General features: G+C 40.2%; 1 pseudogene; it reads right to left on the bottom strand.

Annotated features, from left to right (window-relative positions):
• Positions 1 to 842: 842 nt before the first annotated feature.
• LOC140639262 (U4 spliceosomal RNA) lies at positions 843 to 999 on the bottom strand (annotated as a pseudogene).
• Between the last annotated feature and the right edge of the window lie 5,362 nt (positions 1,000 to 6,361).

Raw genomic sequence — 6,361 nt, 5'->3', positions numbered from 1 at the left:
CTAAACAAAAAATGAAGAGTATAGCATCCAGCTCAGCAAAACAAGCTGGGGGGCATGAACAAGCTTATGGAAACCTTTTAGGATTTCTGGTTTGAGCATGGTAGATTAAGCCAACACAGAAAACAAAAAAATACATAAATATTGGATAAAACATTCTCAGAAAAAAAACTTTGCTACATAACCAAGCTTGGCAGGAATAAAGGCACATCTCCAGGTGTTGATGAAAGATAGACCTTGAAACCAGCACAGGGAATGGAGTTGTAGCTGCAGTGGCCTGGGGGGATGTGGCCAGGGATGCTGGCCTCAGAAACCAAGGTGATGAGTAGAGCCAAGATCCCTGCTAGACTGAATCTGTCCCTCCAACAAAAGGGAATGGGGAGAAAGTCTTTGGGAGCACAGAGTTGGAGGTTTCCTGAATGAAGTGTCATTCAAGCTGGTCTCATTCATTCATTCATTCATTCACCCATTCACCAAGTACTGTGCCAGGCACTACACCAACTACTGGGAATATAAAAGACCCAGCCACTGGCCTCATGGAGTTTGCAGTTAGTGGAGACAGCATTAAATGGGCAATTACAATGCAGAAGCTCTACGTGCATTTTTTTTTTTTTTTTTTTAGAGAGAGAGAGAGAGTTTGTAAACGGGGAGGGGCAGGAGGAGAGAGAGAATCTCAAGCCAACTCCATGCTGAGCATGGAGCCCAATGTGGGGCTTGATCTCAGGACTCTGAGATGACCTGAGTGGAAATCAAGAGTCAGATGTTTAACCAACTGAGCCATCCAAGCTCCCCTCCAAGCTCCCCTCCACTTTTAAAAACAGCTTTATTAAGATAAAATTCACATGCCATAAAAATATACCTTTTTAAAAATGGTTTTAGTATATTCATATTGTTGTGATTCCACCACCACTATTGAATTTCAGAACATTAAATGACTTCAATTAGCAATAATCGCGCCTCGGATAAACCTCATTGGCTACGATACTGCCACTGCGCAAAGCTACTTCAAAAAGAAACTCCATAACCATTAGCAGTCACTTAGTATTTTCCATCACCCCAGCTCCTCGTTACTAGGAATCTATTTTCTCTCTCTAGAGGTTTCCCTATTCTGGGCATTTCATTTAAAAGGAATAACACAATATGTAGCCTTTTATGTCTTCTTTCACTTAGCATGTTTTCAAGGTTCATCCATGATGTAGCGTGCATCAGTATTTTGTTCCTTTCTATGGCTGAATAGTAATAGTCCATTGTACGCATATACTTTTGTTTATTCATTTGTCAATTAATGGAAATTTTTGGCCATTAGGAATAATGTTCCTATGAACATGCTCATGTGTAAGTTTTTGTGTGGACACATGTTTTCAATTCTTTTAGATATATACCTAGGAGTGGAATTACTGGGTCATATGGTAATTCTGTGTTTAACATCTTAAAGAATTGCCAAATTGTTTTCCAAGTTACCATTTTATATTCCTTACCAGCAATGTATGAAGTTTCCATCTGTGTATAACTTTTGATGTTTACATTCTTGAATTGGAAATCAACCTCCCAGAGTTGTGCCTATCAGGAGAAGAAGGTCTTGGCTCTCTGATGGTACTGCAGAAAGGGTGATGAACAGCTTTGCCTGTCTGGGAACAGAGGGGCTTCTTTTGTACAACAATAGGGCTCTTCTGTGTGAGCCCCCAACAGGGACAGCCTCACCTAGTTTCTCTCACAGTGTGAGCTCTGTGAGGCAAGGGCCATTTCTCATCTTTTCCACTATGTCTCCAACCCTTACAGCTATTCCTGGCATGTAGTAGGTGCCCAATAAATATTTGTGGAATAAATTATTGGATCAGCCTCTTGCTTCGTCTGTCCAGTTACCTCTTCCTGCTTTTGGGAATAGCACTCCTTTATTCTTTGGGAGGGCTGCTTCTTTGTAGAATCTCCTATGGGTATGTGGGCTGCCAGACCCAGCACTCTTTCTAGCTACAGGGACCATGAATGACCTAAGGCTGGTCAACCTGGAATCTTCATTAGGATTTTTTACAGTGAACTTAAGAGATGATAGGCAGTTCCTTTCTGGTAGGAGAAGACAAAGATGCAAGATGGAAGAACTACAGTAGCTACTTTTCCTTCTGAATGCACAGCTTTCCTGAGAGAACAAAATCAACACATAGATGGGCAGAGAGAATCCTGATGGAGTTTGAATCCCTGGCCTTGTGAACTGGGTTTGTATTAGCAGAATCTTCACTATTATAATAGAGGTGGGAAAGTCTTCCAGGAGAGAGAGATAAGTAAGCCGTGAATAAGTAAGGAGTTTGAAATATCCAAGGTGAGAGGTAGTGAAATGTAAGTGAGGAATTCAAAGTCTTCTCTATCGTTCAGCAAAAAAACACCACTAAGAGAGGGAGAAGGCAAGACATCATGTGGGAGAAGATATCTGCAATAAACTTATTGACAGAGAATTTGTATCCAGAATATATAAGGAATTTCCAGGGGCACCTGGGTGGCTCAGTGGTTGAGTGTCTGCCTTTAGCTCAGGGTGTGATCTCGGGGTCCTGGGATCGAGTCCCATATCGGGCTCCCCGCACCAAGCCTGCTTCTCCCTCTGCCTATGTCTCTGTGTCTCTCTCTGTGTGTCTCATTAATAAATAAATAAAGTCTTTAAAAATAGAATTTCTATAATCTCATAAGACAGACAACCTAATTTTTTAAGTGGGAAATAGACACTTCACAAAGAGAACTTTTATGTACTCAATAACCATATGAAATGTGCTCAAATTCATTAGTCTTCAGGCAAAGACTATTTTCAAACCACAATGAAATCCCTCAAGAGAGCCACCAAAATGTGTAAAAAGTAATAGCACTGATACTGCCAAAGTTTGGTGAGGCTGTAGGGCATAGAGAAATCTCATACATTGCTAATTGGAGTTTAAATTGGTATAACCACTTTGGAAAACTGTTTGATCATGTGGTGGCCCTGAGTACACAACTTAGATCTCCCTTCAAGACAGCCTGCTTCAAGGGGGCTAGTTGGCCAATAGCCTCCAGCTGCCGTACCTTTGGATCCACCCCAGTGTTCATGTTGAGGCCATGGTTTTTCTAGGCTGCTCCCAGCCAGGGACTGTGCTAGTTGTGCAGAGGTGCTAGTTCCAGGCCATCCTGAATCCTGCCTTGCAGGTAGCTCCTATGGTGGACACTCTGTACACTGGGCTCCCTGACAGCCTGGCTGGGACTGCAGGCTTTCACAGTGGTCAGACCTGCATTGTGGTCTGGAGGTTCCTCATGTCTGCTTTTCCTCCATCTCTCTTTTATCCTTCCCAGGAATTGCCCCTGTAAATTTCTTGCACATCGAATTCTACCTTGGCATTTGCTTTGTGGAAGACTGAATTGACAGAGGCAGTATGTACTAATACTGTCTGACTCTAAGCCCACTCTTGGACATATTCCCAATAGAAATGAGTGCTCATGTCCACCAAAATATGCTTATAGAACATTATTAATGGCAGCTAAAAGAAGATCAATGTCTATCAACAGTGGACAGAATGGATAAATAAAATTGTGGTTATAGTCAGGAACAAGACAAGAATGCCCATATTGTTATTTAACATAGTACTGGAAGTCTTAGCCTCAGCAATCAGACAACAAAAATAAATAAAAAGCATCTAAATTGGCAGGGGAGAAGTAAAACTTTCACTATTTGCAGACAACATGATACTCTATGTAGAAAATCTGAAAGACTCCAGCAAAAGATTGCTAGAATACATGAATTCAGCAAAGTAGCAGGATGTAAAATCAACATACAGAAATCTGTTGCATTTCTGTACATCAGTAATGAAGCTGCAGAAAAAGACACCAAGGAATTGGGATCTATCTCATTTACAATTGCACCCAAAACAATAACATACCTAGGAATAAATCTAACCAAAGAGGTAAAAGATCTGTACTCTGAAACTTTATAAAAGAAATGGAAGAAGACACAAAGAAGTGGAAAAGCATTCATTCATGTTAATTGACTGGAAAAACAAACATCCTTAAAATGTGTATAACTACCCAAAGCAGTCTATACATTTAATGCAATCCCTATCAAAATACCACGAACATTTTTCACAGAGTTGGAACAAACAATCCTAAAATTTATATGGAACCAGAAAAGACCCTGAATAGCCTAAACAATCCTGAAAAAGAAAACCAAAGCTAGAGGAATATTGATTCTGGACTTCAAGCTATATTACAAAGCTGTGATCGTCAAGACGGTATGGTACTGGCACAAAAACAGACACATAGATCAATGGAACAAAATAGAAAACCCAGAAATGGACCTACAGCTATCTGGTAAAATAATCTTCAACAAAGCAGGAAAGAGGGGGATCCCTGGGTGGCTTAGCGGTTTAGCGCCTGTCTTCGGCCCAGGGCGTGATTCTGGACTCCGAGGATCGAGTCTCGCATCTGGCTCCCTGTGTGGAGACTGCTTTTCCCTTTGCCTGTGTCTCCGCCTCTCTCTCTCTCTCTTTCTATGTGTGTGTCTCTCATGAATAAATAAGTAAAATCTTTTTAAAAAATCAGGAAAGAATATCCAGTGAAAAGAGAACAGTCTCTTCAATAAATGGTGTTGGGGAAACTGGACAGCAGCATGCAGAAGAAGAAACTGGGCCTCTTATACCATACACAAAAATAAATTCAACATAGATTAAAGACCTAAATGTGAGGACTGAAACTATAAAAATACCAGTGGAGAATACAGACAGCAACCCCTTTGACCTTGGTCATAGCAACTTTTTACTAGACACGTCTATAGAGGCAAAGGAAGTAAAAGCAAAAGTAAACTATTAAGACTTCATCAAGAGAAAAAGTTTCTGCACAGAGAAGGAAACAAAACTAAAAGGCAGCTTCTGGAATGGGAGAAGGTATTTGCAAATGACATATCGGATAAAGGGCTAATATCAAAATCTAGAAAGAACTTATCCAACTCACCACCCCCAAAACTGAATAATCCAGCTAAGAAATGGACAGAAGACATGAATATACATTTCATCAAAGAAGACATCCAGATGGCCAACAGACACATGAAAAGATGCTCAACATCATTCATCATCAGGGAAATACAAATCAAAACCACAATGAGATACCACCTCACAGCTGTCAGAATGTCTGAAATTAACTACTCAGGAAACAACAGATGTTGGTGAGGATGCAGAGAAAGGGGAACCCTCTTGCACTGTTGGTGGGGATGCAAACTGGTGCAGCCACTCTGGAAAACTGTGTGGAGGTTCCTCAAGGAGTTACACATAGCGCTACCCTACGATCCAGCAACTGCATTACTAGGATTACTAGGTATTTATCCAAAGGATACAAAAATACTGATTCAAAGGGATCCATGTACCCTGATGTTTATAACAGCCTTATCAACAAGAGCCCAAATATTCATCAACTGATGAATGGATGAAGATGTGGGATACACACACACACATACACATGCACCACACACACACACACACAATCGAATATTACTCAGCGATTAAGAAAAATAAATCTTGCCATTTGCAACGACGTGGATAGAGCTAGAGGGTATTTTACTAAGCAAAATAAGTCAGTCAGAGAAATACCATATGATTTCACTTGTGTGTGTAACTTAAGAAAACAAAGCAGATGAACATAGGAGGAGTTAAAAAAAAAAAAAAAAGGAGACAGGGAAGCAAACCATAAAAGACTTTTAACTATAGAGAACAGACTGAAGGTTGGTGGAGGGAGGTGGGTAGGGGGATAAGCTAAATGGATGATGGATATTAAGGAGGGCACTTATTATGATGAACACTATGTTATATTTAAGTAATGAATCACTAAATTCTATTATTGAAACCAATATCACACTATAAGTTAACTAACTAGAATTTAAATGAAAATTTGAAATAAAAAATTAAATATAAAGGTAAAACTGCTATTCATATTGTGGACTAGAACACAGCAATGAGAAATAACAAGAGCTATGCATGATAGCATGGATAAACCTCACAGCCATAATGATGAAAGAAGCCAGATGGTCAATGGGCCTCATCAAGTCAGGAAAGGAATATAGAAGGAGGGGGGTTGTGGGAGACTAATCTCATTCAGATTTATGGAAACCAGTACCAGTAGAGAGAGTGGTGATCTTTTGGGGACTGTGGTAAGCAGCCTTTAAGATAACTCCCAGTGATCCCATCTCCTGGTTTCCATGCTTTTGTGTTAACCCCTCCCTTTTGATGCAGATAGGACCTAGAAACTAGCTTCTTTTTTCCTCTCTAGCATTATTAAGAAATAATTGACGTACAACACTGAGTAAGTCTAAAGCGTACGTGATGATTTGATATATGTAGGTATTGTGAGATGACTACCACAATAAAGT

The sequence above is a fragment of the Canis lupus genome, chromosome 8 (assembly GCF_048164855.1).
Source record: "Canis lupus baileyi chromosome 8, mCanLup2.hap1, whole genome shotgun sequence".
NCBI classification, from domain to species: domain Eukaryota; kingdom Metazoa; phylum Chordata; class Mammalia; order Carnivora; family Canidae; genus Canis; species Canis lupus.
This window is presented reverse-complemented; position numbering and strand designations above follow the sequence as displayed.